A 27,819-nucleotide genomic window follows, 5' to 3' on the forward strand; every position below is an offset into this window, starting at 1 on the left:
ACAAGTGTGTGTCCACCCTCAGGAGAGCCAGGAAACAATATCTCTCCATTCTCAAGACCGAACTCTCTTATCTGTCTCCCTCTTCCAAATCCTGGTGGCGTCTGGTCAAATCCGTTTCTGGTGTTTGTTCCCCCTCCATCCCCTCCCTTACCTCAAACGGCTACACAGCTGACTCCGCACGTGAAAAAGCTGAATGCCTCAACTCTGTGTTTGCCTCTAAATCTTGTGTCCCAAACCCATCCCTCTCTGTACCCACCATACCCAGTCGTACCCTGCTGCTCCTGGACTCTGTGTCCTTTCCTCCTGACAAGGTGGAAAAGTTTCTGTCAACCCTTGACTCTGATTCTGCAACTGGACCCGACGGCATCAGCCCACGGGTCCTAAAATCCTGCTCTGCTGCTCTATCTCACCCTCTCTCTGTTCTCTTCACCCTCTCTTTTGCTCAAGGTCAACTGCCATCTGCTTGGAAATCAGCCAACATCACCGCTTTGCACAAAAAAGGTGCAAAAACAGATCCTAGCAACTACAGACCAATCAGCCTTCTCCCAATTATCAGCAAAGTCATGGAATCCATCATTGCTTCGGATATGAAATCTTTCCACTTCTCCAATGGCTTGATCTCTGATCATCAATTTGGTTTCAGACCAGGTCACTCTACTCTGGACATGCTGCTTCTGCTGTCTCAACAATGGATGGAGGTCCTCAATGCCAAACAGGAAATTAGAGCTGTCTCCCTCGACATATCACGTGCCTTCGACACGGTCTGGCACCCCGCTCTGCTCACCAAACTCTCCTCCTTTGGTATCCATGGAAATCTCCACGCATGGCTGGCGGACTTCCTCTCTAGTCGTCGTCAACGTGTGGCCCTGAATGGGTTTCCCTCATCTCCTCTTCCTGTTCAGGCTGGAGTTCCCCAAGGCAGTGTTCTGGGCCCCGTGCTTTTTCTGGTCTTCATCAATGATCTCTCTGACTCTCTCGAAAATCCTCTCTATCTCTTTGCTGATGACTCCACTCTCTGCCGCTCCATTCCTCTTCCCTCAGATCGGCAGTCTGCTGCCTCCTCACTCTCTGAAGACCTGGACAAAATCACAGACTGGTCAAACAAGTGGAACATGTCTTTCAATCCTGACAAATCTCACACTCTTACTATGTCTCTCCGAAAAGATCGACTGGACAACCCTCCCATCTACTTTCTCAACAATCCTCTCCAAGAAGTTCTGTCGCTCAAGATTTTGGGTCTCACTATCTGCCATGATCTTTCTTGGGAAAACCACATTTCCAAGCTGGCCTCCAAAGCCAGTCGCCGACTGGGCATCCTCCGTCATGCGAAGTCCTTCCTCGGCACACCTGAGCTCCTCACCACATACAAGGCTTTCATCCGCAGCTCAATGGAATACTGTTCTCCCCTATGGGCCGGTGCTCCTGCCTCACACCTAGCTCGGCTTCACGCTGTTGAAACCAAAGCTTTCAGAATTATTGGAATCTCCCGCGATGAAGCTATCTCTGAGGGCCTTTCACTCACTCACCGCAGGCAGGTAGGTGGTCTTTCTGTCTTCTACCGACTCCTCTCCGGCCTTGCACCCCCAGCTCTCTCTGTGCTCTGTCCCCCAAATATTCCTACAGGTCGCACAAGATCTGCCAGCAACCCTCTGATGGTTAAACTGCCGAAATCTCGGCTCTCTGCTCACCTTCACTCTTTCATTCCTCTTTTCTCCCGCCTCTGGAACAAACTCCCTCACTCCCTTCAATCCCACTCCTCCCTCCAGGTCTTTAAAACAGCTGTTCACCACCATCTCTTATCTTCCCCCATCCAAAACCTTGATCTTTTCTACCCCCGCTAATTCACCCCAGATCCACCTTGTTTGAAATTCCAACTTCTTTCCTGGAAGTCCTGGCAGTGTCCATATGTTTTATACCTCTCCCACCGCCCCCTTCCCATGCCCCCCCCCCCAAAGCCCTCGCCCTCTCTCAGATCTCTCGATGTCTCCATGTCTCTCGGTCCCTGCTCTCAAATGTTGTGTTTGTGTCCTTCCCCCTCTCTCCCCATCTTGTCTACCGCTCCCGATGTTATATGTTTTATGTGTCGGTTTGTCTTTCTGTGTGATTAATGTTCGCTCTTTCACGAGCCTCGATCTTGTATACAAAAAAAAAACAAAAAAAACAAACCTTCATCACATATCGAGCATTTGTGAGGTTGCTCTCCTGTATGGATCCTCATATGTGATTTCAAATGGCTTTTTTTGAGAGAAACCTTTATCACATATCGAGCATTTATGAGGTCGCTCTCCTGTATGGATCCTCATATGTGATTTCAATTCAGTGTTTTGAGAGAAACCTTTACCACATATCGAGCATTTGTAAGGACGCTCTCCTGTATGGATCCTCATATGTAATTTCAATTTACTGTTTTGAGAGAAACCTTTATCACATATTGAGCATTTGTAAGGACGCTCTCCTGTATGGATCCTCATATGTGATTTCAAACTAGGGCGGGCCATACTTTTTTTTTTTTGGAAATCAATCGAGAGGGGTGTTCATATTACGTATTTTGGTGTGTAGAACACAAATCTGAGGTTTAAAAAAAAATTCTGATAACCCTAACCTACATCAATTTGCAGTTGATTATTATTAAATTTTTGATTATATTGCTATTCTTCTGGAAAAAAGAGAAGTTTTTTATTTTGAAGTTCAGGCTTTTATTTTGGTAACTTCCTGTTGGGACAGCAGTTGTAGCCATCTTGTTGCTGAAAGCTCGATGTTGAGGAGGTTGGCAATCCTTATCCATCCGTCTTCTCTTCTCTTCTTATGGCATTGCCAGTAAGTACGTTTTTGATAAGGAACCTGAGGAACAAATAGATAATAATTTTAGATGTAAATTACCTTGTTTTATATTATATTTGTTAATTGATTTGTGTACTTACCTATTGCCAGCCTGAGTTACATGTGAAGGAAAATAGTGACCTGTGAAGTGAATATTTTGATGGTTTTCTGTAATACCTGTGTAATACCTTAATATCTGTCTGTAGTGGATACTTACCTGTGTATTATTATTTTTATTTCAGTGTGAACTACTAAAAATGGCTCAAGTCAGAACAAGGATGAAATCAAGTTCTCATTTAAGTAATCTTGTTGGCACTGGCAGGAGCTGTTGGTGTCTGAACTGCCAACTGTGAGGGATACCCTGAGGTATGGCATCTACTTGAGGGAGCAAAGTGAAGATGACAGGAGGAACTACCCAGTGGACCAGCTCGTGTGACATCTACCCTGGTCTGATTTGTCAGTGGAGCAAAGCTAATGCTCTTTTCAAGCCTCCTGTTATCAATGAAAAGGTGACCATCATGTCCAAGCTCAAGGAGGTCTGGAATCAGGCAGTGAAGTTTTCTCTTGGGAAGGGCAAACTTGATGCCAAAGAGAGGTTCATTGTCAAGTTAGACAAGTTATTTGATATTTTGACTTGCAAGTGTCAGATTACCAGTTGTGAGGCGGGAGGCTGAGAGGCCGGTGAGGGCTGTGTGATCCAAGCCCACATTAACTGTTCCTGCAGCAGAGAGAAAATGATTCCTGTGAAAGATCTTGCCTACATTAAGGGACAGCAAGAGAAGGTTGGAAGTAAAGGACCCCACCAAATGGGGAGCCCTGATCTGCCAGAGCACAAGAGACAGGTGAGGACATTGGAAAGGCAGGAAAATAAAAAGAATGCAGAGAAAAGGAGAAGGAGCAAGGAGGAAAATGCTGCAGCAGCAGAGAGGGCAGCCAGGAAGGATGTTGAGAGATTTTTGTCAGATGGTGATGAGGATCTGGAATTGGAGAGAAGTGGTGCTGAAGATGAGTTTGTCACTGAAGTTGAGCTCTTCCCTGAAACTGACACTGAGCCTGCAGCTTCAGCAAAGGTCCAGAAAAACTATGATGAGATTCCAAACATTGCCCTTGCTAGTGTAAGGTATGGCATAGGGCTGAGGCCAACTGCAGCGATAGCAACTGCAGCTCTGATTGATGCAGGAATCATCACAGAAGACAATACAAGTAAAGTTATTGATAAGAACAAGGTCAATAGAGCACAGGAGAAGTTGATGACAGAGCTGGGGGAAGAGTTTGATGAGAAGTGCAGGGAGTAGGGGGGGATCTCCTGCATCCTCTTTGATGGGTGGATTGACCTGACCAATGTGATGATGGAAGCTGAGGGCAATGACCAATCTTTTCCTGCAAAGATCAAGGAAGAACACTATACTGTTGTTAGTGAGCCTGGTAGCTACTATCTGTTCCACTTTACCCCAGAGAAAGCAACTAAAGAGGAGTCACATGCGGAGCAGATTGCTAAGGTCCTGTTTGCCTGGCTGAAAGAGAGGGGTTTTGATAAGACCTTGTGGGCCATTGGAGGAGACTCAACAAATGTCAACACTGGTGTGAAAGCTGGAGTAATGCGGAAGCTGGAGCTGCACCTGGGGAGAAAGCTGGTCTGGTTCGTGTGCAACCTGCACACTGGTGAACTTCCCCTGCGCCATCTCATTGTTCACCTTGATGGCCCTACTCTGTCAGACAACACATTTTCCGGGCCAATAGGAAAGCTCCTTGCTTCTCCTACAGACTTGGATATCAATCCAAACTTCACCCGGATCTTTGTTGGCCCTCCACTGATGAAGCTGTCTGACAAGGCCATTGAAGATCTCTCAACTGATCAACACTATGGCTATAAAATTGTCTGTGCAATCAGGGATGGAGTGCTTCCTGCAAGGCTGGCTCTAGTGGAGATTGGACCAGTAAACCACAGCCGCTGGCTCACCACAGCGAACAGACTTCTCAGGCTCTGGGTGTCAAAGCATGGACTGACAGGAAAGAACCAGAAGAATCTGCAATTCATTGTGGAATTCATCATTGGAGTGTATTATCCATGTTGGTTCAACGTGAAAGTCAAGCACTCCTGGATCGAAGGGCCGAGGCACATCTTGTTTCAGCTGGACTGCCTCAAGTCCCAGAGGAAGGAGGTGCTGGACCTTGTGATGCCGACTGTGAGAAGATCTGCTTGGTATGCCCACAGTGAAGCCATCCTCCAAACACTGCTGTGCTCTGAGGATCAGAAGGAGAGGACTGAGGGGGTGGAGGAATCCTGGCCATCAGGGGAGAGGGGGACCCAGACACTCAGCTGGGGGACTCCTCTGTCAGGACCAGAAAGACACCTGACATCAACTGTGATGCTTCAGCATTGGTAACTTGATCAGCTGGTCAGAAGGTGTGTCAGAGCCACCTTTCACCTGCTCCCTAAGCACCTCGGAGGTGAAGAACTTCATCAACACCCCCATGGAGGTGCTCAACTGGCTTTGCCACACACAAAGCATTGAGAGGGTTGTTAAAATGGTGACTGAGGCTTCTGCTAAGTACTTCTCACAGGAAAAGAGGGATGGAGGCATCAGGGCTCAGGAGACCAGCAGGAGGCTGATGTCCAAGAATGAGTCAAAGCAGGACTTGTGCAACATGGTAAAGTTCAAGAAGTAAGGAGATTGATCTTTGTAATTGTAACCAGTGATATACATACAGTTCACCTGTTAATAAATATGTACATTTGATTTGGCTGTGTCAATATGAATGATTTCCCTTATATCTTTTAATATCTTATAAAGGGGTTCAAAAGGGTAAAATTGGCAATTTAGAAATACAAATTGATGTAGGTTAGAGTTATCCTATCCAAAAAATAAACTCATATTTGAATTCCCCATAAAAAACACATAATATAGACACCCCTCATGTTAGGATTTCCTTCAGATTGATTTTGGCACCTGAGTATGACCCGCCCTATTTCAAACTGTTGCTTCGAGAGAAACCTTTGTCACACATCGAGCATTTGTGAGGACGCTCTCCTGTGTGGATCCTCATATGTGATTTCAAACTGTTGCTACGAGGGAAACCTTTATCACATATCGAACATTTGTGCTGTCGCTCTCCTGTATGGATCCTCATATGTAATTTGAAATGGCTGTTACAAGAGAAACATTTATCACATATTGAACAATTGTGAGGTTGCTCTCCTGTATGGATCCTCATATGTAATTTAAAATCGCCTTTTCGAGAGAAATCGTCATCACATATCGAGCATTTGTGAGGACGCTCTCCTGTGTGGATCCTCATATGTGATTTCAAACTGTTGCTACGAGGGAAACCTTTACCACATATCGAACATTTGTGCTGTCGCTCTCCTGTGTGGATCCTCATATGTATTTTCAAATTGCCTTTTTCATAGAAACCTTTGTCACACATCGAGCATTTGTGAGGACGCTCTCCTGTGTGGATCCTCATATGTGATTTCAAACTGTTGCTACGAGGGAAACCTTTATCACATATCGAACATTTGTGCTGTCGCTCTCCTGTATGGATCCTCATATGTCATTTCAAATTGCCACTATGAGAGAAACCTTTATCACATATCGAACATGTGTGAGGTTGCTCTCCTGTATGGATCCTCATATGTATTTTAAAATTGGCTTTTCGGGAGAAACCTTTTTCACATATCGAGCATTTGTGAGGTTGCTCTCCTGTATGGATTCGCATATGCAATTTCAAACTGTTGCTACGAGAGAAACCTTTATCACATATCAAACATGTGTGAGGTTGGTCTCCTTTATGGATCCTCATATGTAATTTAAAATTGTCTTTTTGAGAGAAACCTTTATCACATATCGAGCATTTGTGAGGGCGCTCTTCTGTATGGATCTTCATATGTTTATTAAAATTGCTTTTTGTCAAAAAACCTTTATCACAGATGGAGCACATGTGGGGGCATTTTTCAGTGTGGATCCTCATGTGTGCTTTGATGTTATTCGTTGAAGCAAAATACATTCTGCACACAATTACACTAACAACATATTTGCCTTTCTGCAACCTTTTTGTGTTTGTGAAATTGAAATTTTGTGAAATTTTGAAGTTGGTCAAAATGGTCAAATTTTTCGGTCAAAATGCCCATTTTGCACTGGCCTTTTTAAAGCCAATATCAAGACATCACGTGCAGCTCATTAAAATCATCCCGTACCCCTTGGCTAATCACTGACAGTCAAAAGGGCTGTTCAACAGCTGTGCTATGAAGTGACCATTGAAGGTTCAAGTGACCATCCGTGACCATTTTGTCTGACAGCGAGGACACTATTGTCCACAAATAAGTTCACACATTTACTACACGCAGTGTTATTGTTGATATTTAAAGGTTTCAAAGGTGGTAATTTTATTTTGCGTTTCAATATATATATATATATATATATATATATATATATATATATATATATATATATATATATACAGACTTGGTATTTAATATGGAATATTTTTTTTGTGGGGGTGAACTTACTTTTCAAGATGTATTCGAACCAAAAGTTCATTGGAATTATGTTGAAATTATTCTAGATTTTGTTAATGTGATCCTTAAAAGAAACAAAAATCACATTTGACATTTCGAAGCAAATAAATTGATCCTTGAAAGTGATGTAAACTGATATCGAACTCAATTCATGGACAGTACTGTGTTAAACTTCTGTGCGTTTTCCAGAAGTATCTCTTTATTTTGCACATTAGCCAAAAATTGTTTTTTAACAAAAACAAAAGTAAAATTACGACTGGAATTACGGACAGTAAAATTACAGTTCAGTACTTCGTGTAACCCCCACGAGCATTCAGCAGAGCACGTACACGTTGAGGCATGCTGTTCACGAGATTTGCCAAGGTTTGGACAGGAATCGCTTGCCATGCAGTGGCAATAGCCTGCTGCAATTCATGCACAGATGTGGGCTGCTGGTCCAAGTTGTCGATTTGACACGTTAATTCTGCCCAAAAGTTCTCTATCGGATTCATATCCGGGGACATGGCAGGCCACCCCATATGCTCTACACCACGGTCAGCAAGGAAGTGTTGGATCATGCGCGCATGATGAGGCCGTGCATTGTCATCTTGGAAGATAAAGTTTCCTCGAAATGCTGCACGAACAAATGGAAGCAATGTTTCTTCCAGAATGGCCCTGTATTTGAACTGGTTCAGGTTTCCATTCAGAAAAACCAGGTCAGTTTTGTCCCCTGCATGAAAAGCAGCCAAAACGGTCAACCCACCACCTCCAGCTTGGACTCTGGCATGACACAATCTTCGTTGTGGGCTTCATGCACTTGTCTGTGCACTCGGACGTGGACATATTGACGATAGACCCGAAATCTAGACTTGTCACTGAAGATCACTTGATTCCAGTGTCCTGGCTGCCATTGACGGTGCTTTCTGGCCCACTGCAATCGGCACTGGTGGTGTTGTCTGGTCAGACGTGACTTTCTCAGGGGACGCCTGGCACGATAGCCTACTTGAACCAGTCGTTGGTTGACTAGCCTTCTGGATACAGGCACATTTGTCAGTTGCTGCCACTCAGCCCTAAGCCGATTAGCTGACTTGGTACGAATGGTATGGCCATTGCGGACTAACCGGTACAGCTCGCGACCATCCCTCCTTGTGGTTCTGCGGGGACGTCCTGACCTCGGTATTGGAGTAGGGTCACCCCTCTGAGCATTTCGTATCAGGATCTTTGACTCCTGACCTTGAGTGATGCCATACTGCCGAGCAATAGCACGGTTTCATGCCGGAATTTCGTAAGCCACCACTAAATGACAAACAGCATTGTCGAGTTGACGGACCATCTCCAGGGGAAGCGGCAATAACTTTTGTAGACGTGCAGCAGTTGTTTTCCACTAATACAGAACGCAACAACCCTTATATACCCGATTGTGAAGCCAATCGTCAAATGTACCTGTCCGTACATTTTGTCACACCACCTGTGATATAGTCCTGTTATTGACTTCTTACTGCGACAGGCAAACAGTGACATGGTTCTTTTAACAAAGAAATCACCGAAGCGTAAAAGAAACTCACCATATTGATATACCGAGTTCAGAAAGTAAACCCAAGTCAAGAAAAAAAAAAATTCCATATTAAATGCCAAGTCTGTGTGTGTATATATATATATATATATATATATATATATATATATATATATATATATATATATATATATATATAAAGGAGGAGTGTGTGTGTGTGTGTGTGTGTGTGTGTGTGTGTGTCTGTCTGGATGTCCGCTTATAACTCAAGATCTATACATCGGAGAAAAGTTTTAGACAGATTCGGATTTCAGCATAAAATCCTGGTGGTTATAGGCTACTCTGTATTTTAATATCAATGGTTTAAAAAACCGCGACAGCTGCAATTCCATGGTGTAGTTTGTGGCGGCGCTATTGCCTCTTTCCGATCCCGCGCTTGCGCATACGTACAGTATACTGTACGTACAGATTTATATTTTTTTAATGTGCTTTTTATTGTATTTTAAATTGTTTTTTTAGCTTCTTTTATTGTTAATTTATGTACTATTGTATTTATTTTAAATATATTTTTAAGGAAAACAAATGTTTCACGTCCGTAGGAGTGACGTAAAGTCGCACATACTGACAAAATGCGCGCCATTTTTTCGCGCCAAGAACGAATAAAGGTTTTTGTTTTTTCGTCGAGATTTTATTCGAATTGGAATTCCATTAAATTTCAACTGTTGGAAACTAATTATTTCAACTGTTGGAAATTGAAATACTTATTGTTTTATATATAAATATATATATATAAACACATACATACATACACATGTACATATAAATGCACCTATACAAACACACATACATCGATATATTAAGTACTTGTAAAAACTTTTATATTTGAAGTTTTAACCTAGAAGCAAATGACTGGCTTTCCAACTGCCTGGATCATCAGCTGAACACCGTTGTTCATCAAGGTTTCGATCCTTTCAGCCCAGAACCTCCAAACGGCAGATCCACAACACTGACAGCAGGTCCACGTTTGTAGGTTACTCAACATCAATGGACCCACAACTTCAAAGTTGTGTCCAGACAGTTAGTCAACACAGCAATGCAATATCCTTATTCAAACTTATATAATTACTACTTCTATTAACAATATCTAAACAAACTAATAACTTAAATCATAAATCTCTTTATATAACAATATACAAAGCAATAAATACTCCACCTGACAGACATGCCCATTACACAACATCTCCATCCAACCATCGGCTCGAACTGCCAACCAAACATTCAAACTGTCATCCACAACCGATTCCACTACGCTGCACTGCGTATCCTAGCAACCACCAACCAATCACATTAATGCTAACTTATAATATATTTTATACGTATTACTTTTGCCGAAATACCTCCTTATTTAATACAGATATCAAATAGAATAGGAACTTGTTTTCATGAAAACCAAACAAACTTAAACAAAAGGTGACGATGTTGTGCAAAGACATTCTCACAAGACCTGATCAAACAATCAGCCAACTATCCTCTGTTTAACATGATGGAAAATACATTCTCAGCACGTTCCACAAAATCATCCTTCACTGAACAAATTCTTGCAAATATAAGTAATTGCAAAAAATCGAAGTTGCAAATCTTGGCAGCAATCAGTGTTGGCATGGATTGCAGTCATGCCATGGTGGTAAATGCTATGCAAGGCTTTCAACTGGTTTGGTGAACAACTCTTGGTTTGATCATGTTTACTTATCACGATATGGACAACTCCAAACTCTCCAAGGATTGATAAATTGATCATAATGTGCCATTACATATTCACAATCACAGACAGTGCATTTGTGCTTTGAGGACATCTCTCTTTATTGTGAAACACTTCACAAATTCAAGTTTCATGAAAAACACAAGCAGGAGTCTTCTTCTGATAAACACTTTTACAACAAGGGTGTTCTCCTCATATCACAGATCATAATGAAACAGAGTATGCCATCTGATGATTCCATCTGAGCATAACTGAAAAGGGACAAGAAAAACAACTAAATCAGAGAGAAAACCAAATTCCTAAACAATGGTCACAATCAAAAAACTCAAATGGAACTTGGCCGGATACATGGCAAAGACAGAGAAAAGAATTACAAACTGGCAACCGCGGGAAGACCCTGAAAGAAGCACGATGAGATCAAATATCAGATTGAGAGATTACGTTCTGTTGCCATTTGAGTTTTTGGCATCAATTTTTCAACAATTCTTTCAACAATCTTTCAGTCTTTTTCTTTAAACTTAGTTTGAGGATGTGGATGGGGTTAGCATTTTGAGATTATTCTTGCCTTCTGACACCGGTTTGCAGTCATTGTTGTGGACATTCTGGTGACAACCAGCTGTATGGCTTTCATCAAGGGGATCAGGATGGTGGCTGGTTGTCAAGGGCTACAAATGGTACTCTGTGAAGTTCTGCTGACAAGGTATATGCCCAAAGGGCTGCACGCATTCACGAGAGATTTCTCCTTACTGGTTCACTGAATACCTTGCCTCCTGGTGAGGGTCGCACACAAGGGGGGGGGGGGGGGAGGGGAGGGAGCACGTACAACCCAGTTTGGATATTGCTATGTGAATTTAACAAACGGTTATCAGCAAAACGTTTCCCAGTCAGAGCACTTTTTATGCGAGAAATCCAGCGTGGGTTGCACTGTGGAAGTTCAAGCTCCGTTTAGAAATAAAATCCTTGTCACAAATAGAACATTTGTAAGGACGCTGTCGTTGGTTGTTATCTCCATAGGCTGGTTTTAGGAGGTGGGAGGAAGTTCTTAAGAACTCAAAATCTCCACCTCCTTTTTTGGATCGTAATTCCTGAACCAATTTGTGAAACTTCATTCTCATAACTTTGTTCCAAGGGCTCCTTTTAGATTCTTCACTGAACATCTGACAGCCTCCACCTGCAGTTTTTGTTTGCCGTGATATTTCCCTGGAATATTTTTTAAAATATTCAGTTGGGGGTTTCTTGATCATCCAGATTCCCTGTTGCTCCGACTATGACTGGAACAATTTCAGGTTTCTTCAATTTTGAAATCTTCTTAACCTCATTTTTCATATTCTGGTATTTCAGATTTCAGCTCTCCTGAAGGAATCTTCAAATGCTTTTTCAAATGGACTTTTTGAGAGAAACCTCTATCACATATCGAGCATTTGTGTGGTCGCTCTCCTGTATGGATCCTCATATGTAATTTCAAACTGTTGCTCCAAGAGAAACCTTTGTCACATATCGAGCATTTGTAAGGTCGCTCTCCTGTATGGATCCTCATATGTAATTTCAAACTGTTGCTCCAAGAGAAACCTTTGTCACATATCGAGCATTTGTAAGGTCGCTCTCCTGTATGGATCCTCATATGTAATTTCAAACTCTTGCTCCAAGAGAAACCTTTGTCACATATCGAGCATTTGTGCGGTCGCTCTCCTGTATGGATCCTCATATGTAATTTCAAACTGTTGCTACAAGAGAAAGCTTTATCACATATCGAGCATTTGTGAGGGCGCTCTCCTGTATGGATCCTCATATGTAATTTCAAACTGTTGCTCCTAGAGAAACCTTTATCACATATCAAGCATTTGTGAGGGCACTCTCCTGTATGGATCCTCACATGTAATTTCAAATGGTCTTTTCGAGAGAAACCTTTATCACATATCGAGCATTTGTGGGGTCGCTCTCCTGTATGGATCCTCATATGTAATTTCAAACTGTTGCTACAAGAGAAACCTTTATCACATATCGAGCATTTGTGGGGTCGCTCTCCTGTATGGATGCTCATATGTAATTTCAAACTGTTGCTACAAGAGAAACCTTTATCACATATCGAGCATTTGTGGGGTCGCTCTCCTGTATGGATCCTCATATGTAATTTCAAATGGCCTTTTTGGGAGAAACCTTTATCACATATCGAGCATTTGTGTGGTCGCTGTCCTGTATGGATCCTCATATGTAATTTCAAACTGTTGCTACAAGAGAAACCTTTATCACATATCGAGCATTTGTGGGGTCGCTCTCCTGTATGGATCCTCATATGTAATTTCAATTCGCCTTTTTGAGTGAAACCTTGATCACATATCGAGCATTTGTGGGGTCGCTCTCCTGTATGGATCCTCATATGTAATTTCAAATGGCTTTTTCTCAGGAAACCTTTATCACAGACAGAGCACTTGTGGGGGCGTTTTCCAGTGTGGATCCTCATATGTATTTTGATGTTACTCATTGAAGCAAAATCCATTGTGCACACATTACACGAATAATGTATTCGCCTTTCCAGGGACATTTTGTGTTTGTTTAATTTAATATTAATCTTGGTGTCGCGATGCCCAGACGTGCACCTGTATGTGAAAGGATGCGTGTCTTGAACTCGTGATCGTTTCTTCAAAAAACGCTTCTTCTTCACCGTCAAGCTGTGACTGGACCTTATTTGTCCCTTATTGCTTCTTGATTGTTCTACAGAAACAAAGGACACAACATTTTCTTCTTTTTTGATGCAAATGCAAAATATTTAACACTTTTCCAAAAATATATATTTTCTCAACACAAAATATTGTATGTTAATTTTTTTTTTTTACATTTCCACTCGCCAGTTGCAAAGCAGGATGCACTTCCATTTGTCATGTGAATATCATCTGAACCTTCGTTTGCAGAAGCACATTTTGAATCTTCTGTGACAGATGAATCGTTGTTGTGTTGTCTGCCTTCCACATTTACAGGATGGACATCACCTGTATACAAATCAGCATCAGTCTTTTGCAGGGAAATAAGATTGAGAACCATCTCAATAGTTCATAGAACATATTGGTGCGGTTTTGCCCTGAAGACAAACCCCCTCTATAGTGGGGGGGCCAATGTTTTCCCGTTGAATTCAAATGTTAATTTGTGGACACTGGTTGGGTTGTCTTTAGGGATGATAGAAGTTGTAGAAAAAATATGTCTCCATTTTTTTCAAGTTCTTTATAGCGGCCATTTTGGATTATCAAAATGGCGTTTGTTGAAAACCGAAATTGTCATTATCTTGGCTTCTAAATGACCTAGAGTGTTAATTTTGGTGTCCAAATGTACATATTTGCGGATACTTAATCCAATAAACACACATTTATACACCTACATATGATCAAAAGGGTTCTTATGGCAGCCATCTTGGATTTTCACGCACTTATGCCAACACATATATATATATTTTTCCATCATTTTCACTTCTAAATCACATAAAGGCTGGACTTTAGTGTTCAAATGTACACTTATAATGTCTTTGTGCAATATTTTTAGTTGGCAGTGTTCATTGTTACATTGAAGGATCTCCATCCTCCTCATCATCAGTGTTATCGATTCCCATGGGGCGCTCCTGACCCGTGTTACCACACACCTCTTCATCTGCCACACACATACACATCTCAGAACAGTTGAGATGCTGAGACCTGCATGAGCAGTGAGACATGCATTGGGTCTTCTTGCAGTTACATTTGATTAGATGTGTGATGGCAGCTGGGGCTGGAGGGTCCTTGGTTGTGATGGGCACCAGCTGATCTCCTTCTGCTCTCCATCCATGTTCTGTTGGTTGTGGAAGCTGGGGGTCCGGTACATCAGCCTGATGCCACACCATGGCCTGGAAATGTGCACGAGCAATGGCTTCATGTAAAGCTCCCCGTGTTGGTGGCAGCTTCTGTGCCTCTAGCTGTTTCTTGGTAAACAGTCTCCACCTCAGCTTGCCCACATCCACAACTGTAGTACGAGGCTCATACAGCTGGCATACAAATGCCTCAATGTCACTTTCTGTGTCAGCTCTCAGCTCCTCAGAGGCCCCAAGGTCATGAAACGCAGATACCACCTCAACAGAGCACCTATTGAGGGCTTGCCAACATGTGAGCTTTCCCTTGCCGGCAAACCGACCAGTCTGGTCTGCTCCCGTGAATGCATGGAATCCTGGTAGGGCTGCAGCCTTCCTGACACCAAGTTCATGTACTATTGGTTCCAGTGAGATTTGCCTCTTCTTGTTCCCCACACCCGTGATGAAGTATGTGTCTTTGCATAGTTCATGGTACCGGTGGAGTGCTAGGATGAATACATCAGTATCAGGTGACTGAATGTACAGCTGTGTTGCACCTCTTCGGACGGCATCTAGACTGTGAAGAAAGATCCTCGTATCAGCCTCCTCCTGGGAGCTACGGAGATGCTGTACATCCATGCAGTTGGAGAAGACATCCTGCCTTGAAGTGACGATGAAGACCTTGGTAGTCCCCTCAAAGTGACACAGAGCTTTCTTTGCCAGATAGACAGTTAGCTCATCTTTGGTGTTGGTGTGCGACAGGAACTGTTTTGCTGTCAGTTTCCCAATCGGGGTGCTGTCTTGAACGTGGTAAGCAGTGGGCGGCTTGCCACCTTGGCGCCTTTCCCGTGTGGCCTCTTTCAGTGAATTTGGCAGATCATATCGGTCAAACACGAGGTGGACTTCATCATACCCGTTGGTCTTGCAGTCCAGTGTTGCATTGAAATGGCCAGCCCACTGGGCACATGTTTTGACCCATTGTGGCTTACCCATTGCTTGCACTAATGCCATGCCGTCTATGACAGTCACCTTCTTGGGAGGGGGTGGAGTATGTTCAGGATTGTCGTCGTCTGGCTGCTGACCAGTGCCAGTTGACTTCTTGGGTAGATCTTCTAGGATGCCCATGAGCTTGCTTTTGTCTGTGCATGGTAGTAGTGTCCCAGCCATTGCAAAGAGGGTTCGTGGAAGCGCGGTGAATTCATATTGACCTATGGCATCCTTCAAGTTGATCTCTGGTCGTGAGCGGGCCACGATCAGCATGCGCGCAAACAGTGACCTGTCGTCTTTCAGCTCTACAACCTTGTCTGCCAGTTTGTGCTTCACAGCTTTCCTGGCACTCTTCCACATCTTCAGTTTGACCTTTCCCATTCTGGCCCAAAGGTTGATTTCATTTGTGTTGATGCGCTCTGCAACAAACGTGTTATACGCTTTCTGACCAATCTCATCTTGGTTGCAGACATCCTTCTGTACTTCAGCTGGCATCACCACCTTGGTGATGATAGTCGTCAGGTCTTCACCCTCATGCGTCATGGGATTCATGGACTCTCTGATCACATTCTTCAGTCGACGAATGTTGTCTTCCTGCCGAGCCCAGACTGTGGTTGATAGGTCATGGTGCTCCTTGCGTGTAGCTGATTGTGAGCCAGCCATCTGACGGGCTTCTTCAGCAAGCCTACTCAGCTCTGGTGCTGTCAGAAAGAACCTTTCGCGGGCACTGGCATTCTGGGTAATGCCCACAATACCCCCTGTCACCTTCATGATCCTGTTGATGTGCTCCAGTGCATGGTCCACACCTACAGCACAGAAGGGGATTTCATTCTTATGGACACTGAAGTTCCCATCCATGAACTCTTGGTAGATCCCTGGATCTGTCATCTTCAGGGCCTTCATCTCTGCAAGGTACCGGGGAGTCAGCCTGGCATATTTCTGTTTGTCATGTGCAAAGAAGTATATGCACATCTCATCCAGTGAAGACAGGTGAAGCTCAAATTGTCCATCACGGGTGGCACGGATGAATGTGTATATCAGCATTATCATCCGCATGTAGCGTCGCACAAACTTGAACAGTGGACTCTTGGCTTCTTTCCTCTCATCAAACTTTGCCATGGCCTCCAGGACTTCGTTTGACTCGAGGACAGCTAGCATGTTGTTCTGCGCGCTTGTCATCTCCTCTCGGTTGTGTAGATGACAGCTCTGGGCAACCTGTTGTGCTGACTGGGTACATGGGCCCCTCAGATGGGGATGCTCTTGGAAGAATTCGTCCACATAGAGGTCGAAGAGGGCTTGGACAGTGGTGATGTGGGCCTCCAAAGCCCTCTTCATGTGCTTGGCTTCCAGTATTTGTCTGGTCGTTGTTGGGCCATAGATATCAGCCTCAGACCAAGCCTCGTCAAGACCACTGTCCTCTATGGCATTCCCAGCAGCCCTCAGTGCAGCCATCACAGTGTGCATCTCCCCTAGTCGCAGTACCCACTTGCCTTTGCAGTCATCTCTGGTCATCTCCAGCTGTTTGGCTCGCTCATACAGGGCCATGTCTAAGGTGATCACTGTCTTCCTATCGGGACCCATGACCATGCAGTTGATTTGCTGTGTCTGTTTCAAGACTGTTATCAGTGTTTGCCATTCATGGGCTGGTGCTGCTACCAATGGCAGGGCGTTGACCTCTGTCAGAGGCTTCGAAGAGGAGAGCAGTGAGTTGTAGGCTGTCCAAGTTGGGATATCGTGATGCTTGATCCTACTGCCAGGTGGTTGTTTTGGATCGTGGATGAGTGACCCAACAGGGTCAGCATGCTGGGGTTCTGCAGCTTGCAGCTGGTCATCTGGTGGGATGATGTCGTCTTGTACGTCCTCAGCTTCAGCTGTTCGCATGATTGTGCGTGAAAGTAGCCACACTGTGTCCGTCGCAGAGTACGGCTTGGTGACATCTGGGTTTGACCGTGTCTTGAAGCTATACGTGGTACCTGTGGCAGATTGTTTGTTTGGTGCTTGGCAAGGAACAAAGTCTGGAGCAGTCAGAACCTTGAGTGAGCGGTGTCTGGCCTTTCGGTCATGTAGTGTCAGTGTTCTATGTTCATCTGTGGAGGGTGCATGTTCCCGTCGTTGGTAGAGTGCCCAGGCTGTAGCATGGAGTGTCCGCTTCCCATCAGGTGTGTCTTCATTGAAGTCACTGTTGTCCACTGCAAAGAAGACAAACGTCCCTATGCGCATGGTTCTTGGAAAGTATACACCCTGTTCTGTCGTAGACTCTATGACTGAGTTGGCCAGCTGTGTCTCCAACCGCAAGATCCGACTATAATCAACAGACAGACCGAACCCATGCAGGAAATCCAGAAGCTTCTTGTTTCTGGTGGACTGATGGACTACAATGGCAACGGCAAGCTGCTGTGGCCATTCTAAGCGATGGCGGAATGGTGCATCTGGCTCTTTGGGCTTGTACGTGACTTGGCGTTTTGACTTGTAGCCGTACATGATGTTCTGACTGATGGTTATAACATCTCGATGAATAGTGGCTGAGCGCATAGTCTCTGGCTCAATGCTCGTGGCTGGTCCTTCCAGTAGCCAGCGGAGGAAAGCATAGAGTACTTTGGGTACATGCTTTTCAGCATCATCAGTGTTCATTTCTCCTTCAAATTGCCATGGGTGCTTGTTCTGACAAGCAATGGCACTGCGGAGAACAGAGGCACTCTCAAACAGTTGTTCGATGTTTTTTTCATTTGTCTTCGTCATTGCATCTTCGACAGCTGCATCACGCACGGCAGTGGAGAATACACAGTCTGACTCGTTTCGACGTTTTGGTTTCATGAAGTGAACGTCATCAATGTGAGAGTTGATTTTCTCCTTCATGCCTTGGGTAGTAGGTGATGGGACATTGTGCACACCATTATTGTCAAGAATCCTGGAGTAAACCGACTTCAGGTCAGACATGTTGAGAATTTCACCAGCTTGGAGTAGAGAGCGAACAAGGCTGACAAACTCAATGTCTGCGGCTATTTTGATAACATTAGTTTCTTGCAGTATGTGTTCTTTGTCATCACTTGATGTCCCACTCTTGGGAGCACGTTGGACATTCTGCACCCAGCATGGGAGATGATACTTGACGTCGATCGCATGAGCATCATGTGCACTGATGGCAGCACTCAGCTGAACTTTCCACTTGTGGTTGCTGCCTTCTTCAACAGCTTTCTTCAGCTGTTTACCTGCGTTGAACGTGCATACAACATGTACACTTTCCTTAGTGACCTCTTGACAGAAGAAACAAAGGTCTCTGTTGAATGGAGTTGATGATGAACGTGTGAAGCGAAGAGTCTCGTCTTGCGTAGAACCTGAGGTACTTGCAGCGGCAGGTGCAGAAGAAGGACGTCCACACCTCTTATGAAGATGCTGGGTGTCGCCATGTTCGCAGGCTTTCTGGTGGCGAACTCTAGCACGCTCCAGGTGAGCAGTGTTGCATGTAGATCCATAACATGCCCGGTGCCACTTTGCTTTATTGTTCCTCAAGTCAGTGGCAGTGAAACAGCTTAATCGTTCGCTGATCTGTTTGAAGTCGGCATCACCATATCGTGCCCTCTCCTGGATGAACTGGAGAAACTTTGCATATGAGCCCAGTGCTGGCTCAGTCACTAGTGCACCTTGGGGATCCTGGCACTGAATGCAAAGTGTGAAATCAGTTTCTTTCTTGGTTTTCTTGCTTTTTGGCTCCATCATAGCTCAGGGTCACGAATCTGGAACATACAAATAACAAATAACAATTAAGATAGATGTGCATTAAGTTAGATTTTGGACACTGGTTCGGCTGTGCCATAAAAACCTATTTTTATCCCTTGTAGGTTATTAAAGAAGGTTTCATTCAATTCTCTATCCCCAAAAATGTACAACTGGACACCAGAATCGAAACTCTAGGTCATTTAGAAGCCAAGATAATGGAATTTTACGTTTTCGACATCCGCCATTTTGAAAATCCAAAATGGCCGCCATAAAGAACTTGAAAAAATTGGAGACATATTTTTTCTAGAACTTCTATCATCCCTAAAGACAGCCCAACCAGTGTCCAAAAATTAACAAGCAATTTCACCGGGCATTTCAATCTGCTACATTGGCCCCCCCACTATAATAATACCGTAAGGACTCGACTTTGTTATCCCTTTTACGCCGCACCCAGTGATCCGATGCCCATGGCATGAATGCATTTTCCATCTACGAACCGCGCTCTTTGTTTATCACGTACAGCCATACTCGAAAAATCTGAATTCGCCGACTTTGGGACCCAAGAGCATCCGATTCTCGGCCGATACGACGCCATCTTACCACACCATCATATTGGCGTCTGCTGGGCGAAGGCGATGCGAGCTGTCCGCTGATTCGACAGTCGAGTGGTGTGATGGGTGGTGTGAACCAAATGGTCTTTTTATTCCCTTGAACATTTTAAATTAGGATATATAAGGAAACGTCTTTATCGTCATTTTAATAAAGTTAAATGGAGTGACGTTGCGATACTCGGGGTGCGTTGCATAAATCCTCGTAACTCAGAGCGGTGTAGCAGGTGGCGAGATGTAACACTCCCAGAATGGCGCTATGCCGATTCCTATTACGAATCCATTCATTTTTCAAAAGTATATCGTAGCGTTGTCATTTAAGTAGATTGCTGTGGCGGACACGAAAGCACTGACGTGGTGACATGACCCCGCACACCAAGTGGGGGTGGGCCACGCCAGGGAGAGAGGCGTGGCCTCACGATATACACGGGGCGCGCAGCCCTGAGCAGCTCAGTGTTTTATATTGCAATAAATATGTTGTTCATATACGCACTCTTCATTCTCATCTTTCTTCCTAACTCTTACTCGGACAAGGAAAGCCCCTATGCCATCCATAATGGTACACTCTATCCATACACCATATCCTCCCTTCCGTGGATGTTCCATGTGCATGGCCATGAACGAACAGGCTAACAGTGCTGCAGTGTGTGTGCCGGAGTGCCAGGTAACGGCTGTGCCAAGGGATGGAGTTTAAGTTTTCCATAACGAAGAGCCTGAGACATTGCCCAGCCATAGAGGTTGTTCGCGTCATAGTACATCAAGTAAGAACTCTCTTTCGTTGAATCATAATTCGGAAGATATTTGTTATTTGCTTTTGCGTATCTGCTCGAGCACACTTGTGAAATTCCACCTCTTTTTGCCTTTTCAATCATTAAAAGCATATCGACATCGGTTATCAAATCCAAAACTTGTTTTGTCATTTTTAACATTGCACTCCAAGCCAATCCAGGAGCAGTGTAATAGTGAGCAGGATCCAATCCATATCCAGAATGACAGATTGTTCTGAAAGCCTCAAACACATCAGCCAACAAAAGCACATCAGTTTTGAGATACAAATCGTGATACTCACCAAGATTCTTGATGTTATATTTTTCCCAAACATTTTGTGCGTGTACATAATCTTTATCAGATATATGACTATTATTTAATTTATTATAGAAATTTTCTTTTGAAGGAAGTTGTGTTTCATTGAATCTCTCAAATGAGTTCATGTAGTCATAGGGATAAATTCCCTTTTGTGTTAGTAAATCTTTGTCTGAAAAATACACTGAAAGACATGGGAACTCTTTTAGATTTTGAACCAAGTTAGCCAATAGACTTGTCATGAATTGAAATGTATCAAGAAATCTAATATTAGTTATATCATAAGTTTTTTTGTTTTTTTAAATGTCAAATCCTGTTTTTATAAAGATTGTTTTTGTGAATGAAATGTATTTCTGATCTGTGTTTGGAATTGCTGAGATACTTCCAGAAGTCTTTGAGAGTTCCTTGATAAATAGATGTGTATCATAATGAGCGTTGTTATGAAGAAAGACAGGAATGAAAGAGGGGAGTTTATAATTAATATTACAACTTTGATGAGCTGGACCTCTATATTTACCAGTGAGATGGCAAAGATCTCTAACCTTTAGACCTTCACCAATTTTCTCCTCACAAATATGACAGACATTGTTTTTTATAAATTCCCTTTTCTCTTCACTTGTCAAGGACATTGGCTTATTGGTTTCTCTCATTATCTTTCTTAATCGAACACAGTCTTTTTCTAGTCGTTTCACAAACTCCTCTGGTGTATTTGAGCCTCTATACACCTCTAATTTGTTATATTCATCACCAACGGATGATTTGATATAATAACAAAAACCACAAGGAGTATGTTTTTGATATTTATTTGTGTATGATTCTTCTGGATCTGGAGAAGCAGTATCAATTTTTTCTAAAATACTTTCAAAATCAGCATATATAACAAATGGATGTTTTATTGTTTTCTTTTCATCTTTGAATGAGATCTTTGAGCCTTCTTTAGGCATATTGATTACCATTGATTTATGTTCACTACAATAATTTGAATGTTTATCTAATCTTTCTTGTGTATGGAAGAAGTTAAGACAACGCAAACAAATATATATTTTATTTGTTCTTTTACATTCTTGTGGTTTTATTAATTTTGTAATATCTTTGATGTATGTATAATGTGAATTTTCCTCTGAATTAAAATAAAGAAGATTAATATGAGTTTGATTATAATTTTCAGAAAGCTTTAAAATCTGAATGTTGTTTATTTCCGTCAGACCATAAACATTAACTGATAAATTATTCATCTTTTCAAATTTAGGAATATCATTAAAAGCCATTGGAAAATTTAAATCTTTTGTTTTCAACGTATTCTCATATTTTTTTATAATGAGATACTCTTTCCACATGGTTATCTTGAGGATGTAGATGTGCAAGAATAGACCAGAGAAAACATTTATTGTCTTTATTTTTGATATTGATAACTGCTTTTCTATTTTTGATAACACTTGGTAAATCAATGTAAGAAGAAGCGTTTAGAGGATCTGATTTAAGAATATGAATGTCAATAAATAGTATCTCATCTATATTCCAACCACTTCCAGTAATAGTATGCTCAAGTTCTTGTTCTTGCTGGATAAGTTCAACATAAGTGGGATTAATCTGATTGTATGTTGTTATAAAGTGTGTGCCTGTTCTCATGTAAGCTAAATCAGTGATGTTTTCACCAGCGAATGGATCTTCTTCTGAGATTTTTATTTTAATACCCATAGAGAACTTGATTGATTTCAACTCAATAAGTCTTTTCAATAAAATCTTTCACAGAGGGTTTAATGATATCCACAGCCTCAACAATTGAGTTGGGGCCAGGAGGATGAAGGTCAAATATGCGTATTCTGATATGTCTTTTGGAATCACCATCAGTGTTCTTAATAGTAAAGAATTTTGACAAGTGTTTGTTTGTTTTAAGATGGGCTTTGAAACCTTTCTTTAGGATATCTCTATTACAGAGACCACAATGTTTTTTGTTCTTAGGAAGTGGTGATAATTGATTTAGAATGTTGTAAGTGTGTTTTGCGGTGAGAATATGTCGTTTATAATATTTTACTTCCTCTCGCAAGTATCACAATAAACCATATTTATAGCGTGAGAAAACGTGCTGTTTTATATATGAAACTATACTTAAAGTAAAACACTTAAAGAAGAAAGTGCCTTTTTACAGGCTTTTTATATATGAAACTGTGCTTAAAGTAAAACACTTTTTATTCACAAAATTCAACACTAAAATCATCATCATCACTATCATCTAAGTTCAATAAGAACACAGTATCATTTGTGTACACTGAATTATCATCACTAAAATCACTATCACTATCACTATCACTATCACTCATTGATTCACTATCATCATCAATAAAACTACTCTCATAACTATCATTTGAACACAAACTATTAGTATCATAATTATTATTAGATCCTAGACTCTCAGTATCACATTCAGATCCTGGACTCTCAGAGTATTGACTGTTAATAGCACTCATTTACATACCATTAAACTTCCATCAATAGCTATATATTTTCTTTCATTAGAACTAATAACCACAATATTTTTTACATTAAATTTTATTTTCAAATAATCTCTAATAATCAGGGTACGGAATGATAGTTCACCACTAATATTCATATTATTAATTTCACCCACATCTTTGGGTTTATTAAAGAATATACAAATGTTTCCTCTAGAATCGTTGATGGTCTTATCATTCATTTTCAAAGCTTCTTTATCAATGATCTTTTTAAGCTTTGAGTAAATTGCAAGTAGTAGTGGAGAAACTTTTGTCAAATGTACTTTAATAGAGTTATTAATTAACATAGCTTGTCCTGTAAATTTAATAAAAGGACACATGTTATTCTCCATTATGGGTTCAATCCAAAAATTTCCATATTTATCTTTGTTCAATTTAACATCTTTGACATATTTTTCTATATCTTCCACTGAAGTAGAGATTGATTGAAATTTGTCTTTTGTGTTTTGAAACATTGTATTTATTAGCTAAAAAACTTGCATTTACTTTAAATAAAAATTTACTATATAAATATGATAGAAGGATATTTAGAATTTCCACTCTCCATATGATAATTTAGAAATCTGTCATCATTGTGATAGAATAGGGCTTAATAATGAGGGTTCATATAAACAATGTATTTTCTGTGATGTAATTTTAATTAATGATAATAAAAAATATATAAATATATATAACTCTTTTAAATTAGAACCAAAAATGAATTACTTTACAAGATTAATAAGAGAGATGAATGTTAAGTATTATGATGATAATACACCATTTCTTTCAAGGGAAGAGACTCTTTGTATTGAGGAAATGCATAAGGGTTTAATGATATTTATTATTCAAAATAATTTTAATGGAAATGTTAATACAAGATACTATATAAATAAAATAATGAATTATTTTGAAATTAAACCTGAACTCAGGATAAAATATAGAGTTTCTAAAATAGCTCAAAAAAGTTAGATGACTTGTTTTCCAAATATATAAATGAATGATTTTTTCGCCGTTGGGAAAAATAAGATAAAATTTAATAACCATAAAAACATTCCAAATTCATTGAGATGTCTAATAGTTGGTTCCAGCGGATGTGGAAAAACCTGTTTACTTTTAAAGATGCCCCTTAGTCCTAATTTTTTAGATCATGATCATTTAATAATTTTTACGAAGTCAAGTTTTCAACCCGAGTATCAACTACTCTCACAGGGTTTCAATGCGGGTCTTAAAAAGGAAGACATTATCGGTTTATTTAAACTTCAAAACAAACTAAATGATTATAATATTGAAGATATAATACAATTATTTTGTGATAAACAGAAGTTAAAACCGAAACCAAAACCCATAACTTGTATTCTCAGTGATAATACAGTTGATATACCTTCACCTCAAGATTTAGATAAATCAAAAAAGAACCTCGTTATCTTTGATGATTGTGTTTATGAGAGAAACCAAACAGTAATGGATACCTACAAGACAAGAGGGAGACATTCTTCTTGTAATTGTATTTATCTTAGTCAATCATATTTTCAACTCCTTCGACACTCAATAAGAAACAATGCCAATACTTTTATTTTATTTAAGTTAAATTCAATAGATGTAAATAATTTTTGGAGAGATAATTGCTCTACGTCATGTAGTAAAAAAGAATTTGAAAATTATATGAAAAACGATTGAAAAATATAAATATATTGTTGTGAAACAAGATGAGATACTAACTGATATTTTACACACACATAAATGACAACTATTATTAATCTTGTGGGTAAATCTGCTTCAGGAAAGAACTTTCTTAAATCTAAACTCTTGAATAGTAAAAATGAAAAGATTGTAAGTTTTTATCAAAAACACCCTATGATTCGTTTTGTAGGTACTACAACCAGAGCAATGCGACCAGGAGAAGTAGAGGGGAAAGATTATTACTACATTTCAATGGAGGAACATATGCGATTGAGGAACGAAGATCAAATATATGAGGAGGTCTCTCTTGGTTCTACAAAATATTCACATTGTAAGAGTGAGTTAAATAAAGTAAAATCTAATTGTCTTGGGATTTTAGAAACTAATCCTGAAGGAATGAAACAAATTATTAAACATTTGTGTGGTGATGGAGTTAAGATTTTATCATTCGGTTTTGATATCGATGAGGAGACTCAACGCAAACATATGAAAAGCAGAGATACAAGTATTAGTGAAGAAGAAATAACAACTCGTATTAATACCAATAAAGAATTTGATGAAATATTTAAAGAAAAGGATTTATTTCAACACATTTACTATAATGATGAAGAAAAGGAAAATTTTCCCATTGACCTTTACAATTCATTAAATGATATTTTTCAATAAATAAATACAGAAAATGAATACCGAAGAAAGAGCAAGAATGTTTAAAGAACATCAAGAGTTGGTTTCAAAAGTTGTAAAACAACAGGAAGAGATAAAGAAGAAACGGAGGCAGAACTAACTGGTGAAGAAGCCTTTTAAAGAAAACAAGAGAAATTTTTTAAACCGCTTTTAAAAACTCAACACCCTGCAGTTCCCACGGTAGAATTTACTCCGAAAAAACTTCAAATGCTCAAAGATTTTAGTCAGATAACAAAACAAGAACTTGGAAAATTAGAATATAATGATGAAGAATTATTTCAGAAACTTGAGGAGGTAAATCAACCCCCTAATTATGTTGTGGAAGCTCTTCAAAGCAATGAATATTCGGCGGGTTCAAAAACCAGAGCAGGTCTCATTCCAACAGAAGAACCAGCACAGTTCCATCTTGTGAAAGAAAAGTTATTGATATTTAATGATAAATTGGTGTTCTTAAGTTCTGCTCAACAAATGTTGAATGAACTCCAAGATTAATGTTTCTTCTAACAAACTCCGGATTCAGTGGTTCAAAATATTTTGAGGAACCACTTGATATGGAAAGAGAGGAAGATAGAGAGTATATTGAGTTGCTAAACGCACTTGATTATGGAGTTTCTGTTGCTGGTAAAAGTAAGAAGAATGAGAAGGAGAAACATATTTTTCCATTAAAATACTTGGGTCAGGGTTTCAACAATTTTAATGCTATATAAATACAAGTATGGAAGCGATTGATAGTATCTATGATTTGGATGATATGATTATCATTTCAAACTCCACTAAAAAGGAAGACTATTTTAAGGTGAATGCTATAACAGGAACAGACTGGAATTCAAACGGAACAAAAAGTTTTGAAATAAATTAATCAACAAACTTACTTGAATATAGCTGATAGTTTCTTGCTGTGTAAATTTAAATTCACTAAGGCTGGGAATGATACTAATGCTACACTCGAAAATGATTTCTTCTGGAAAATGTTTGATAGTGTCCGCCTGTATATTGGAACACAAGAGGTTGAAGCGGTTAATTATGTCTGCGACATCTGAAATGATGAAATTTACACGATATTCGTTTAGTGATAGAATGGGTAAGGGAGCTGTTGATGGTTTTATTCCTGATATGTCAACGGGAACAAATGCTGACCCTGGTTATAGTCAAAGGAAGTCACTGTATAATGATGATACAAAAGCAGAGAATAGTTTTACCACAGCAGTACTTCTGAAAGGTATATTTGGATTTTGTGATTATGATAAAGTTTTGTATGGTCTTAAAATTAGATTTCAACTACAAAGGAATGATAATGTAAATAGGTTGCTTTTTGGGGCTCAAAATGCTTTAGGAGACAATAATAAATTTGTTATTAATGATTTGTGTGGGTATATCAGTGAATATACTCCTAATCTTAAAACGGAAGAGATGTTACATAGAAGACTTAACTCAAAGAAACCACGAAATGTATCATACCTTAAAAGAAGATGTCAACATGTTAAACTGGAACACACGACCGACACTTGGAATTTGGGTGTTTTGGCAGGAAAACCACGATACCTATGGCTCATTTTTTTAAAACCAGATGGAGATGAAGGTACTGATAAGAATAATGCACTGAGTGATAATGTTAAGGTGAAACAACTTCGGGTTTCTCTTGATGGTACATTTTACCCGCGAGATAGATTGGAAATCAATTGGGAAAAAAATGATTATGCAGAAGCCGACAAGTCTTACCAAAAGGTGTGTGAAAGCAATGGTAATAATGATCCTATTTTGGATATGGTTGTGTTTCAACAACTTTATACAATCTATGCAATTGACCTGAGTTCTCAAAAGGAAACTATAAAGTCTAATGGAGTGGATACTTCTCTATACATTGAAAGAGGGGAGAGTGAAGAAGTTGATGCTTATTGTTTACTTTTGGAAGAAACAGAATTACAGATTAATACAGATAATGGTGTTATGATTAATATCACATAGGTTTTTTCTCATAAATAAATGAGTAGGAAAGAACCGGTATATGTTAATCAAATCAATCTTAACAAATTAACATCTTGTATTCAAAATCAAAAGCCTTGTATTATTAATGTTAATACAATTCAAAGAAAAGGAGCTGTAAGAATTGATGTTTTACTCACAAGAGAGCAGGTAAAAACACTAAATGATGCTGGTTCACTTAAAATTA

At 40.4% G+C, this 27,819-nt stretch overlaps 1 protein-coding gene and 1 pseudogene across 1 annotated transcript in view; both read right to left on the minus strand.

Moving 5' to 3' along the window:
* The window catches only part of LOC144889914 (uncharacterized), a 47,302-nt pseudogene extending 35,091 nt beyond the window's left edge, over window positions 1-12,211 (minus strand).
* Window positions 1-27,819, minus strand: part of LOC137419063 (uncharacterized) — a 1,330,575-nt gene that overhangs the window by 427,234 nt on the left and 875,522 nt on the right. The gene's annotated exons all lie outside the window — the stretch shown is intronic.

This window comes from Myxine glutinosa, chromosome 1 (genome assembly GCF_964187855.1).
Source record: "Myxine glutinosa chromosome 1, kmMyxGlut1.1, whole genome shotgun sequence".
Taxonomy (NCBI): Eukaryota; Metazoa; Chordata; class Myxini; order Myxiniformes; family Myxinidae; genus Myxine; species Myxine glutinosa.